Here is a 15,732-nt window from a genome sequence, read left to right on the forward strand (position 1 = left end):
ATCACCAAAAAAAGGCAGGGGGTGTATTTAGTAAAAATGGGGGTGCAAATAGCAACCAGGCCCACTTGGGCCCTCCAGAAGATTCCTCCAGAAGGCGGTTGCTTCTGGAGGAAGCCACCTTGCTCGCCTGGGCGAGCTGGGTGGCAAGCATCTCCCCCATTTTCCTATAAATAGGGGGAGAAGTGAAAGGGAATTTCGTTCAGCCCTCCTGGTAATTCAAGAATCACTTGAAATTAGTGAAAAAAATTGGTTCCGTGAAGAAAATTCGAGCTGAGGCGCTTCCGTAACGTTTCCGTAATTTTTTCGTGGGGATTTTCGCAAAGATTTCCAGCCGTTCTTTGACGTTCTTCGTTCGTTCTTCGTTCTTCAACGGGTAAGTTTCCAAATCGAACTTTTCAATTCATTCTAAGTACCCTTAGTGGTCCTCATTTGTTTTCATTAGCTTTTATTTTTCATTTCATCTACTTTCCGTACCCCCTTTTGACGTGCTTTAGTCATTGGCTTAAGTCATTTTCTCGCCTAAATCAAAAATAAAATAAATTTCCACCGATCATTTGAATTGTAATATCCGTTAATTTCGTTTAAAATGAAATCCGACCGTTCGGTCATGCCGTAACCACGTTGGAAACCAAAAAGAGGTAGAAATAATAATATAATAATCAAAAATATCTTTTAGTAAAATGAAACAAAAAAAAATCAATCAGACTTTTCTCTTTGGGATTTTCCTTTCTTAATCGAATCAACTAATAACCAAAGTGCAACTAAAGGCTAAAATCAATTCATAAACCAAACTTCTATCATCGCCTAATAAAGCCATTTTCAAAGGTCCAACGCCTTGAAATGGTCTTTTCCGCTTTTATTAATTAAGTGTAGATCTCTAAAGGCCTAAAATCAACATGTAACTTTATTACCTCTTTCAAAAAATAAAAGAACATTAAATGGTCCAACGCCTTAAATAAACCTTTCCTTCAACAAAAACATATCTTGCAAAAAAGATAAAAACAACTTGCTTAGCATTTAGAGACGTGAACATTGACTTGTCTCTTGTCATATGCCTTGAGCAGCTGCTATCAAGATACTATAGTTGTTTATCCTCGTCGACCGCAAAAAGATAAAAAATATATGTTAGTGCTTAGCTCTACTGAGTTTTAAAAGATTGGCTAAGATTTTGTTAAAACATAAGCACTTAGACAATGAAGGAAAGCTGGAGTTGCTGCACATGATGTCCAACGTTATGTCAAAGAATAAGATCGGGCTGCACAATGCACAAGGCAAGATGAAATGTCAAATGAAGAATTGAAGCTGCAGGATTCACGATGTCGGATACAATGTCCAGGACATCCTGCTTGAAAATACTGGAATTGCTAAAAGCATTGAAGCTGCAGGATCCACGATGTCGGATACAATGTCCAGGACATCCTGCCCGAAAATACTGGAGTTGCTAAAAGCATTGAAGCTGCAGGATCCACGATGTCGGATACGATGTCCAGGACATCTGGCCCGAAAATACTGGACATATAAATCTGTTATATCTTCAACAGATTATTGTGCAGTTAGCAAGAGATTAGATGATCTATCTTTAGGAACGAATTAAAAGATAATTAAAGTTCGAATTACAAACTAGAAGAGTTCGTTCAGGGAATAAAGATTAAAGATAAAAACTAAAAGATCAAACTGTATCTTTTAGATCTTTAAGTGCAGATTTTCAGGAAAATGATAGATCTCATCCAGCATCAAGAAGTTGCAGCCCAGAAACGCTCACTGCTATATAAACACGAAGGCTGCACGAGTTTTGTACCAAGTCCGGGATTGAAGAGTTGTTTTGTGAGTTTTGGGACTTGAGTGTTTTGTGAGCCACCTTGATGGTACCCTAACATCAAGTGTTGGACCTTGTGTGTAGAGTTGATCTCTTGTGTGTAGAGTTGATCTCTAGTGTGTAGAGTTGATCTCTTTTGTTCAGAGAGCAATCTCTGGTGTGTTTTTTGATTTGATTGTAAACACGGGAGTGTGATTGAGAGGGAGTGAGAGGGGTTCTCATATCTAAGAGTGGCTCTTAGGTAGAGGTCGCACGGGTAGTGGTTAGGTGAGAAGGTTGTAAACAGTGGCTGTTAGACCTTGAACTAACACTATTTTAGTGGATTTCCTCCCTGGCTTGGTAGCCCCCAGATGTAGGTGAGGTTGCACCGAACTGGGTTAACAATTCTCTTGTGTTATTTACTTGTTTACTCTGTTCATACACTCAGAGATAATCTGCATGTTCTGAAGCGTGATGTCGTGACATCCTGTACGACATCTGGCATTGGTATCAGAATTTCAATTGGTATCAGAGCGGGCACTCGAAATCACTGAGTGAGACCTAGGGAGATAAATTCTGATGAACATGGAGAAAGAAGGAGGACCAGTGAACAGACCACCAATTCTGGATGGAACCAACTATGAATACTGGAAAGCAAGGATGGTGGCCTTCCTCAAATCACTGGATAGCAGAACCTGGAAAGCTGTCATCAAAGGCTGGGAACATCCCAAGATGCTGGACACAGAAGGAAAGCCCACTGATGAATTGAAGCCAGAAGAGGACTGGACTAAAGAAGAAGACGAATTGGCACTTGGAAACTCCAAAGCTTTGAATGCTCTATTCAATGGAGTTGACAAGAATATCTTCAGACTGATCAACACATGCACAGTGGCCAAGGATGCATGGGAGATCCTGAAAACCACTCATGAAGGAACCTCCAAAGTGAAGATGTCCAGATTGCAACTATTGGCCACAAAATTCGAAAATCTGAAGATGAAGGAGGAAGAATGTATTCATGACTTCCACATGAACATTCTTGAAATTGCCAATGCTTGCACTGCCTTGGGAGAGAGGATGACAGATGAAAAGCTGGTGAGAAAGATCCTCAGATCCTTGCCTAAGAGATTTGACATGAAAGTCACTGCAATAGAGGAGGCCCAAGACATTTGCAACTTGAGAGTGGATGAACTCATTGGTTCCCTTCAAACCTTTGAGCTAGGACTCTCGGATAGGGCTGAAAAGAAGAGCAAGAATCTGGCTTTCGTGTCCAATGATGAAGGAGAAGAAGATGAGTATGACCTGGACACTGATGAAGGTCTGACTAACGCAGTTGTGCTCCTTGGAAAACAGTTCAACAAAGTAATGAACAGAATGGACAGGAGGCAGAAACCACATGTCCGGAACATCCCTTTCGACATCAGGAAAGGTAGTGAATACCAGAAAAGGTCAGATGAAAAGCCCAGTCACAGCAAAGGAATTCAATGCTGTGGGTGTGAAGGCTTTGGACACATCAAAGCTGAATGTCCCACTCATCTCAAGAAGCAGAGGAAAGGACTTTCTGTAAGTCGGTCTGATGATACAGAGAGTGAACAAGAAAGTGATTCTGACAGAGATGTGAATGCACTCACTGGGAGATTTGACTCTGCTGAAGATTCAAGTGATACAGATAGTGAAATCACTTTTGATGAGCTTGCTATATCCTATAGAGAACTATGCATCAAAAGTGAGAAGATTCTTCAGCAGGAAGCACAACTGAAGAAGGTCATTGCAAATCTGGAGGCTGAAAAGGAGGCACATGAAGAGGAGATCTCTGAGCTTAAAGGAGAAGTTGGTTTTCTGAACTCTAAACTGGAAAACATGACAAAATCAATAAAGATGCTGAATAAAGGCTCAGATACGCTTGATGAGGTGCTACAGCTTGGAAAGAATGTTGGAAACCAGAGAGGACTTGGATTTAATCCTAAGTCTGCTGGCAGAACAACCATGACAGAATTTGTTCCTGCCAAAAACAGCACTGGAGCCACGATGTCACAACATCGGTCTCGACATCATGGAACGCAGCAGAAAAGGAGCAAAAGAAAGAATTGGAGGTGTCACTACTGTGGCAAGTATGGTCACATAAAGCCCTTTTGCTATCATTTACATGGTCATCCACGTCATGGAACTCGAAATAGCAGCAGTGGAAGGAAGATGATGTGGGTTCCAAAACACAAGACTGTTAGTCTTGTTGTTCATACTTCACTTAGAGCATCAGCTAAGGAAGATTGGTACCTAGATAGCGGCTGTTCCAGACACATGACAGGAGTTAAAGAATTCCTGGTGAACATTGAACCTTGCTCCACTAGCTATGTGACATTTGGAGATGGCTCTAAAGGAAAGATCACTGGAATGGGAAAGCTAGTCCATGATGGACTTCCTAGTCTGGACAAAGTACTGCTGGTGAAGGGACTGACTGCAAACTTGATCAGCATCAGTCAGCTGTGTGATGAAGGATTCAATGTAAACTTCACAAAGTCAGAATGCTTGGTGACAAATGAGAAGAGTGAAGTTCTAATGAAGGGCAGCAGATCAAAGGACAACTGCTACCTATGGACACCTCAAGAAACCAGTTACTCCTCCACATGTCTATCCTCCAAAGAAGATGAAGTCAGAATATGGCATCAAAGATTTGGACATCTGCACTTAAGAGGCATGAAGAAAATCATTGACAAAGGTGCTGTTAGAGGCATTCCCAATCTGAAAATAGAAGAAGGCAGAATTTGTGGTGAATGTCAGATTGGAAAGCAAGTCAAGATGTCCCACCAGAAGCTTCAACATCAGACCACTTCCAGGGTGCTGGAACTACTTCACATGGACTTGATGGGGCCTATGCAAGTTGAAAGCCTTGGAGGAAAGAGGTATGCCTATGTTGTTGTGGATGATTTCTCCAGATTTACCTGGGTCAACTTTATCAGAGAAAAATCAGACACCTTTGAAGTATTCAAGGAGTTGAGTCTAAGACTTCAAAGAGAAAAAGACTGTGTCATCAAGAGAATCAGGAGTGACCATGGCAGAGAGTTTGAAAACAGCAGGTTTACTGAATTCTGCATATCTGAAGGCATCACTCATGAGTTCTCTGCAGCCATTACACCACAACAGAATGGCATAGTTGAGAGGAAAAACAGGACTTTGCAAGAGGCTGCTAGGGTCATGCTTCATGCCAAAGAACTTCCCTATAATCTCTGGGCTGAAGCCATGAACACAGCATGCTACATCCACAACAGAGTCACACTGAGAAGAGGGACTCCAACCACACTGTATGAAATCTGGAAAGGGAGGAAGCCAACTGTCAAGCACTTCCACATCTTTGGAAGTCCATGTTACATTTTGGCAGATAGAGAGCAAAGGAGAAAGATGGATCCCAAGAGTGATGCAGGAATATTCCTGGGATACTCTACAAACAGCAGAGCATATAGAGTATTCAATTCCAGAACCAGAGCTGTGATGGAATCCATCAATGTGGTTGTTGATGATCTAACTCCAGCAAGAAAGAAGGATGTCGAAGAAGATGTCAGAACATCGGGAGACAATGTAGCAGATACAGCTAAAAGTGCAGAGAATGCAGAAAACTCTGATTCTGCTACAGATGAATCAAACATCAACCAACCCGACAAGGGACCCTCCATTAGAATCCAGAAGATGCACCCCAAGGAGCTGATTATAGGAGATCCAAACAGAGGAGTCACTACAAGATCAAGGGAGATTGAGATTGTCTCCAACTCATGTTTTGTCTCCAAAATTGAGCCCAAGAATGTGAAAGAGGCACTGGCTGATGAGTTCTGGATCAATGCTATGCAAGAAGAATTGGAGCAATTCAAAAGGAATGAAGTCTGGGAGCTAGTTCCGAGACCCGAGGGAACTAATGTGATTGGCACCAAGTGGATCTTCAAGAACAAAACCGATGAAGAAGGTGTTATAACCAGAAACAAGGCCAGACTTGTTGCTCAAGGCTACACTCAGATTGAAGGTGTAGACTTTGATGAAACATTCGCCCCAGTTGCTAGACTTGAGTCCATCAGATTGTTACCTGGTGTAGCTTGCATCCTCAAATTCAAGCTGTACCAAATGGATGTGAAGAGCGCATTTCTGAATGGATACCTGAATGAAGAAGCCTATGTGGAGCAGCCAAAGGGATTTGTAGATCCAGCTCATCCAGATCATGTATACAGGCTCAAGAAGGCTCTCTATGGATTGAGGCAAGCTCCAAGAGCTTGGTATGAAAGGCTAACTGAGTTCCTTACTCAGCAAGGGTATAGGAAGGGAGGAATTGACAAGACTCTCTTTGTCAAACAAGAGGCTGAAAACTTGATGATAGCACAGATATATGTTGATGACATTGTGTTTGGAGGGATGTCGAATGAGATGCTTCGACATTTTGTCCAACAGATGCAATCTGAATTTGAGATGAGTCTTGTTGGAGAGCTGACTTATTTTCTGGGACTTCAAGTGAAGCAGATGGAAGACTCCATATTCCTCTCACAAAGCAAGTATGCAAAGAACATTGTCAAGAAGTTTGGGATGGAGAATGCCAGCCATAAAAGAACACCTGCACCTACTCACTTGAAGCTGTCAAAAGATGAAGCTGGCACCAGTGTTGATCAAAGTCTGTACAGAAGCATGATTGGGAGCTTACTATATTTAACAGCTAGCAGACCCGACATCACCTATGCAGTAGGTGTTTGTGCAAGATATCAAGCCAATCCTAAGATAAGTCACTTGACTCAAGTAAAGAGAATTCTGAAATATGTAAATGGCACCAGTGACTATGGGATTATGTACTGTCATTGTTCAAATTCAATGCTGGTTGGGTATTGTGATGCTGATTGGGCTGGAAGTGCAGATGACAGAAAAAGCACTTCTGGTGGATGCTTCTATCTGGGCAACAATCTTATTTCATGGTTCAGCAAGAAGCAGAACTGTGTGTCCCTATCTACTGCAGAAGCAGAGTATATTGCAGCAGGAAGCAGCTGTTCACAACTAGTTTGGATGAAGCAGATGCTCAAGGAGTACAATGTCGAACAAGATGTCATGACATTATACTGTGACAACTTGAGTGCTATTAATATTCCTAAAAATCCTGTGCAACACAGCAGAACCAAGCACATTGACATTAGACATCACTATATCAGAGAGCTTGTTGATGATAAAGTTATCACTCTGGAGCATGTTGACACTGAGGAACAAATAGCAGATATTTTCACAAAAGCATTGGATGCAAATCAGTTTGAAAAACTGAGGGGCAAGCTGGGCATTTGTCTGCTAGAGGAATTATAGCAGCTACTGCTATCTGAACGTGCTCAAACGTCTCACTTAACATTAATAGCACGTTCACTACTAAGCCAAAACAAATTCGACCGTTGCTTCACACGTCCCTCTACATTTCTCATTCAAACTTATATTTTCGTGGTAATCTCGTTTTCAGCATTCCCCAACAGCTCTCAGAAATTTACGAAATCATTCCAAAGGCTCTGCATTTCCATGGCTACCTCACCAAAAGAAACTTCAGCTCCTGGTTCACCCTCTGTGCCATCATTTCCATCATCCACCAAAGCACCAGCAAACCAGGAACGACCTGAATTCAATATCCAGCCCATACAAATGATTCCTGGTTCAGCCCCTGTTCCTGAAAAACTGGTTCCCAAACGACAACAGGGTGTGAAGATCTCTGAAAACCCTAGCCTTGCAACAAGTCCTAGGGAAGTAGACACGGAGATGGACAAGAAGATCCGCAGTATTGTAAGTAACATTCTGAAAAATGCTTCTGTCCCTGATGCTGATGAAGATGTTCCAACATCTTCCATCCCAGATGTTGCTGTTCCTGATGCTGAGAAAGATGTTCCAACATCTTCCACACCAAATACTGAAGCCGTCTCTTCACCCAGCAAAGAGGAATCAACAGAGAAAGAGGAACAAGCCACAGAGGAGACCCCTGCACCACGGGCACCAGAACCTGCTCCAGGTGACCTCATTGACCTAGAAGAGGTAGAATCTGATGAGGAACCCATTGCCAACAAGTTGGCACCTGGCATTGCGGAAAGACTACAAAGCAGAAAAGGAAAAACCCCCATTAAGAGGTCTGGACGAATCAAGACTATGGCCCAGAAGAAAAGCACTCCAATCACTCCTACCTCATCCAGACGAAGCAAAGTCACAATTCCTCTCAAGAAGAGGAAAGAAATTTCCTCATCTGATTCTGATGATGATGTCGAACTAGATGTCTCGACATCAAAGAGGACCAAGACATCAGGGAAGAAGGTGCCTGGTAATGTCCCTGATGCACCATTGGACAACATCTCATTCCACTCCATTGGCAATGCAGAAAGGTGGAAATTCGTGTATCAACGCAGACTTGCCTTGGAAAGAGAACTGGGAAGAGCTGCCTTGGATTGCAAGGAGATCATGGACCTCATCACGGCTGCTGGACTGCTGAAGACTGTCACCAAGTTGGGAGATTGCTATGAGAGTCTAGTCAGGGAATTCATTGTCAACATTCCCTCTGACATAACAAACAGAAAGAGTGATGAGTATCAAAGAGTGTTTGTCAGAGGAAAATGTGTTAGATTCTCCCCTGCTGTGATCAACAAATACCTGGGCAGACCAACAGATGGAGTGGTGGACATTACTGTTTCTGAGCATCAAATTGCCAAGGAAATCACTGCCAAACAAGTCCAGCATTGGCCAAAGAAAGGGAAGCTGTCTGCAGGGAAGCTGAGTGTGAAATATGCAATCTTGCACAGGATTGGAGCTGCAAACTGGGTACCCACCAATCATACTTCCACTGTTGCCACAGGTTTGGGTAAATTTCTGTATGCTGTTGGAACCAAGTCCAAATTTAATTTTGGAAACTATATTTTTGATCAAACTGTTAAGCAGTCAGAATCATTTGCTGTCAAATTACCCATTGCCTTCCCAACTGTATTATGTGGCATTATGTTGAGTCAACATCCCAATATTTTAAACTACACTGACTCTGTGATGAAGAGAGAATCTCCTCTATCCCTGCATTACAAACTGTTTGAGGGGACACATGTCCCAGACATTGTCTCGACATCAGGGAAAGCTGCTGCCTCAGGTGCTGTGTCCAAGGATGCCTTGATTGCTGAACTCAAGGACACATGCAAGGTGCTGGAAGCAACCATCAAAGCCAACACAGATAAGAAAATGGAGCTGGAACGGATGATCAGAAGACTCTCAGAAAGTGGCATTGATGATGGTGAAGCAGCTGAGGAAGAAGAAGAAGCAGCTGAGGAAGAAGAAGAAGCAGCTGAGGCAGAGGAAGAGATGATGATGATGATTCTGAAGCCACCCCATGATCATCAGACCCTTATGTTTTTTTTTTGCTTTTTACTTTTATTAGCTAAAGGGGCATGTCCCTTTGAACAATGGTTACTATTGGTCTGTAATATTTGCACCTTAAGCTCATGCATTCTACTTTTGTCAAATTCTGTCTAAAAAGGGGGAGTAATAGTTATGCATGATTTGGGAGTAATGGTATTAATATGTATGCAATAGTAGTATTATGCATGATGTATGATTTTGAGAAGTAGGATACGATGTATGCATGATTCATGATTTCGAGGGGGAGGTGTATGAATATGAATTTGAGGGGGAGACTGCTGCTGCCGATGATGACTGGTGTAAGCTACTAGTAGCTGATAGAAGATGCTGCAGTAAGCATGGAGACAGGGGGAGCAGGAGCAGAAAGCTGCAGTAAGCATGGAGACAGGGGGAGCAGGAGCAGAAAGCTGATGTCACGTGAGATGTCTTGACATCCTGGAAACGACTTGCAACTTGTCTAAACTACAGATTCCGCTGTGCTCGATTACTCTGATAATGAAAGTTGCTGATTCCACTTGCATAACTGCTCGTACCTGCTCAGGAAGTGTCTAAGTATGTTTTAGACAAAATTTGCCAAAGGGGGAGATTGTTAGTGCTTAGCTCTACTGAGTTTTAAAAGATTGGCTAAGATTTTGTTAAAACATAAGCACTTAGACAATGAAGGAAAGCTGGAGTTGCTGCACATGATGTCAAAGAATAAGATCGGGCTGCACAATGCACAAGGCAAGATGAAATGTCAAATGAAGAATTGAAGCTGCAGGATTCACGATGCCGGATACAATGTCCAGGACATCCTGCCTGAAAATACTGGAATTGCTAAAAGCATTGAAGCTGCAGGATCCACGATGTCGGATACAATGTCCAGGACATCCTGCCCGAAAATACTGGAGTTGCTAAAAGCATTGAAGCTGCAGGATCCACGATGTCGGATACGATGTCCAGGACATCTGGCCCGAAAATACTGGACATATAAATCTGTTATATCTTCAACAGATTATTGTGCAGTTAGCAAGAGATTAGATGATCTATCTTTAGGAACAAATTAAAAGATAATTAAAGTTCGAATTACAAACTAGAAGAGTTCGTTCAGGGAATAAAGATTAAAGATAAAAACTAAAAGATCAAACTGTATCTTTTAGATCTTTAAGTGCAGATTTTCAGGAAAATGATAGATCTCATCCAGCATCAAGAAGTTGCAGCCCAGAAACGCTCACTGCTATATAAACACGAAGGCTGCACGAGTTTTGAACCAAGTCCGGGATTGAAGAGTTATTTTGTGAGTTTTGGGACTTGAGTGTTTTGTGAGCCACCTTGATGGTACCCTAACATCAAGTGTTGGACCTGAGTGTGTAGAGTTGATCTCTTGTGTGTAGAGTTGATCTCTAGTGTGTAGAGTTGATCTCTTTTGTTCAGAGAGCAATCTCTGGTGTGTTTTTTGATTTGATTGTAAACACGGGAGTGTGATTGAGAGGGAGTGAGAGGGGTTCTCATATCTAAGAGTGGCTCTTAGGTAGAGGTCGCACGGGTAGTGGTTAGGTGAGAAGGTTGTAAACAGTGGCTGTTAGACCTTGAACTAACACTATTTTAGTGGATTTCCTCCCTGGCTTGGTAGCCCCCAGATGTAGGTGAGGTTGCACCGAACTGGGTTAACAATTCTCTTGTGTTATTTACTTGTTTACTCTGTTCATACACTCAGAGATAATCTGCATGTTCTGAAGCGTGATGTCGTGACATCCTGTACGACATCTGGCATTGGTATCAGAATTTCAGCTTTATTTTTGTTTTTTGTGTTTATTAACCTTCAATCCATTAAAGATAAATTGCGGTACTAACGATCAGTCAAAACTTACTTTACAAAAGAAAAGTGATTATCGATGATAGGAGAAGGAGATGAAGATGCACAAAACAATAAAAAGGACCCTTAAGGGTCCATAGAGTGAATTCAAAACTTAAAAATAAAAAACTAACCGGTCGAAGAACGAAGAACGACATAGAAATCGATTGCAATCACAATTTGGCGGTGTTTTAGCTTCTTTTTCTCTTCTTTCTTCTCAATTTTGGACCTCTGGACCTTAGGACCTCTCTCTCAGCCTCCCTTCATGCCTATTTATAGCAAAACAAGGCATTTGGGATGAAGGTAGCTTGCCCAGGTGAGCTGTTACTTCATTCTGAATGCGAGCTGGTTACTTCATCATGAAGTTATTTTGGTGGCCCAGGAAAGCCAGAGACTAGCTTGGGAGAGCCAGGGGTCAGAAAAAGTGTGTAAATGACCCTTTTTCCCTCCCTTTCAAGTATTTTCCGCATTCTTTTTCAAAACATCGAAAAACCTTACGGATTGTGTGGCAACTGGCGTTAAGCAGCTTAATTCGGCTAGCAAGAATCAAAATGTTAGCAAATGAAGGTCCCCAGATGAAATTAGGGTATGACAGTTGCCCCTCTTTACTTATCTTTTATTGGATATAAAAGGGAAGTAAAGATAAATACACTAATTTCGTTCGAGCGATCTTACTATTCAATTGGGCAACTGGCGAAAACCAAAGAAGTGAAACTGAGGAAACATGAGGACATTGATGTTTTTTTTCTTTTTTTTACTTACTTTTTTTTAAAGCATAGAAGCAGAGGACGTCGAGTCTTATGAAGCACAAGGACAAAAGACATTGAAGTCTTTGAGATGAAGATAATGTCATCTTTGAAAATGTAAATGGCTAAAGACATTGTCACCTTTTGAAAGTGTAAATGACTAAAGACATTGTCGTCTTCGAAATGTAAATGAAGGCATTGTCACCTTTTGAAAGCATAAATGACTGAAGAAATTGTCGTCTTTGAAATGTAAATGAAGGCATTGTCGCCTTTTGAAAGCATAAATGACTGAAGACATTGTAGTCTTTTGAAATGTAAATGAAGGCATTGTTGCCTTTTGAAGACATTGTTGTCTTTGAAATGTAAATGAAGGCATTGTCGCCTTTTGAAAGCATAAATGACAGAAGACATTGTCATCTTTGAAATGTAAATGAAGGCATTGTTGCCTTTTGAAGACATTTTCATCTTCGAAATTTAAATGAAGGCATTGTCGCCTTTTGAAAGCATAAATGACTGAAGACATTGTCGTCTTTGAAATGTAAATGAAGGCATTGTCGCCTTTTGAAAGAATAAATAACTGAAGACATTGTCGTCTTCAAAAAGAGGTAGATGACCATGATTGTCTCTGGAAGGAAAAAAAGACTGTAATAGTCTTGAAAACAACTAAAGCGAATGACCATGATTGTCTCCGCATGCCAATGGACTTGATTGTCTCTGGAAGGAAAAGAAGATTGTAATAGTCTTGAAAACAACGAAAGTGTATGACCATGATTGTCTTCGCATGCCAACGAACTTGATTGTCTCTGGAAGGCAAAGAAGACTGTAATAGTCTCGGTCGAAAGACATTGAAGTCTTCAAAAAGAGGTAGAAGACCATGATTGTCTCTGCATGCCAACAGACTTGATTGTCTCTGGAAGGCAAAGAAGATTGTAATAGTCTCTAATAAAATAATTGCGAGGACTTTGAGTACCCTGAAACAAGCCAATAGATACTAGTACCGAAGGGCTTAACCCTGTGAGAAAGCAAGAGGTTGAATCTTTGAGAGGATCTCTTATCCTAAACCCTAAGATTAGGACATTAGTTTTGGGAAATTGGCTTACAAAGAGAAATCTATGCACTTAATATGACCATGATTTTTGGGATGCAGATGCATGCAACCTTTATCTTGAAATGCAATAAATGCAGGCTTTGTATGTAACAATGCAATGCAATGGAAATTTATACAATGTTCATGACATTCTTTCCTTTTTTTTTTTTTTGGTTTAATTTTTTTTGTGTGTGGAAAACACAGATTGATTTTTTTTTTTAAGATGTGATAACTCATGCAACCTCATCCTATTTCTTTGCAAATCTCGTTGAGGACTCCCTTAGAGTGTATGTTCTGTTTGATTTAGTCACTTGACAATTTTGAAGTGACGGCAATGGAGCCGTTTGACATTTAATCAATCAACCGAAATATTGATCTTGGGGTTTTACCCTTTATTTTAAAAACTTCGATTATTCTGCACAACATGAAAATATATGGCTTTGGGACCAATCGTGCACCCCATTGAAGGATGGCAATGGATTGTCACACTTTGGTATGTGACCAAGTGAAATTTTCCTGATTTATGGTCATAAAGTGATGCCATGGGTTTGATGATCCCACTGAAACTTGATGACACGGGCTGATCCAGAGGCAAAGGCCACCATTGTAATCAAAGGAATCCTAAAGAGTTTTGCATGAGAGACTAACATCAAGCGTACCCTACTATCACTATTGGCTTCGGGCATTTTCTGCGAGCTCCTAGTTGAATGAGATTTCTTCTCAAATGTGCAAGTGTGAACCTCAGGGGTTTCTCTTTTTTGTTTTAGATAGATTTTTTTTAACAACCACAAAAGCGCATGCGAGTTTCATTCTAGAATCCTAACTTAAAAAGCAAATTAGTCATTCCTTGATCCACATGGACTTTATTGGGCTTGTAACGTGGTCAGAGGTAAGAAGGCTATGAAAGAAAGGATTAGACAAGCTCAAAGAGTGTTTGAGGGTTACATTGAGTAAGAACCTCAAAAGTGTTGCTTGTACCTTTTGGGTTGGGCTCTACTCCTTTTGTCTCATACATTAATCCTTCATTGCACTTTTGTGCCTTTCTTGTAGGATTTGGAGATCTTTGTCTCTCTTTTTCTTCACTCGCCTTTGGCAGATTTTATTTTCTCTTTTCTTTTCATTTTTGACCAACTTCATGCATGTGTTGTTTGCATTGCTCTTCCTGTTGGTTTAGCAGTGGTTCCTACTCAGGGTTCCTATTTTGCTTTTGCTATTTTTTTGTTGTTTTTAGAAAACAAATACGCTTTGGCTCGGAGGGGGTAGCAAAGGATAAACTAGTGTTTGGGATGTTGAAACATGACCATGTGTCATTTCAAATCTTGACTTATATCCTTTCGTAGTTTGGATTTTCGGACCAAACCTTAACAACACACCCTTAATTGTTTTTTTTTATTCTTATTTTTTTTTCAACCCAAATTTTGGCTTATGCCGCCCTTTCGGGTTTTCAACTTAACAGGTGAGAAATTTTGATCTACCCCCAAGTTCGCTTGAGGTTTATGCATGGTGCCCCTTATTGCCCCAGTGTAGGGCTCTGAGGTATCTATTGCTGTTTTTTTGTCATGACCTTGTTGATGGAAGCTTGCTTGTGGGGCTTCTATGGAGGCTGGATCTTTGAGCTTCAATGAGATCCTTTAATGGTGATTTTCCACCATGGAGATGCAGTGGAAGACAAAGGAGAAGAGGTGAGAGGAGGCGCCATCCACTAAGGAATAAGCCATGGAAGAAGGAGCTTTACCACCAAGATGAGCCTTGGATAAGAAGCTTGGAGATGATGCTTCAATGGAGGAAAAGAAAGAGGGAGAGAAAGAGAGAGGGGGGAGCACGAAATTGAAGGATGAAAAAGGGAGAGAAGTTGAACTTTGAGTTGTGTCTCACAAGACTCTCATTCATCAAAGTTACAACAAGTGTTACACATGTTTCTATTTATAGACTAGGTAGCTTCCTTGAGAAGCTTTCTTGAGAAAACTTCCTTGAGAAGCTTCTTTGAGAAAAATTCCTTGAGAAGCTAGAGCTTAGCTACACACACCCCTCTAATAACTAAGCTCACCTCCTTGAGAAGCTTCCTTGAAAAGATTCCTAAAGAAACTAGAGCTTAGCTACACACACATCTCTAATAGCTAAGCTCACCTCCTTGAGATGAGAAGCTAGAACTTAGCTACACACCCCTATAATAGCTAAGCTCACCCCCATGACAAAATACATGAAAATACAAAAAAAGTCCCTACTACAAAGACTACTCAAAATGCCTCGAAATATAAGGTTAAAACCCTATACTACTAGAATGGCCAAAATACAAGGCCTAAACGAAGGAAAAAACCTATTCTAATATTTACAAAGATAAGCAGGCTCATACTTAGCCCCTGGGCTCAAAATCTACCCTAAGGCTCATGAGAACCCTAGGGCCTTCCCTTGGATCTCTGGCCCAATCTACTTGGAGTCTTCTATCCAATGTCCTTGCGGGGTAGGATTGCATCACTTGTAGCAAGTAAAAAATGAAAGAAACTGTGCAGGTTTTCGAAAATGAATTCTCAAGGATGAGAAACATTTAAAGGGTTTTCAATTGATAGATTAAGTCAAATGACTCCTGTTCTTGATAACTCACTTTTCTCTCAAAAAGATAACTTTTAAGAACGATAAAATGAGGTCACATGAATGTCTGTATTTTTTATTTGAAACATAGCCAATCAAACATGTTTTTTTGAACTTTTTACTTGTCATTTTCGACACCCTCACCAAACATGTAGAACGAGCAATTCCTGATTGAACAGTCTTAAAAGTCAAACTGAGGAGCGCAGGTCACTTGAGCAAATAAACCAATGGCTTACACTCACATTCTAGTGGAAGTTAAATAAGAAAAAATGTAATTGTGAGAGACATCAAATTCATCCATATT

This window comes from Glycine max, chromosome 3 (genome assembly GCF_000004515.6).
Source record: "Glycine max cultivar Williams 82 chromosome 3, Glycine_max_v4.0, whole genome shotgun sequence".
NCBI lineage: Eukaryota > Viridiplantae > Streptophyta > Magnoliopsida > Fabales > Fabaceae > Glycine > Glycine max.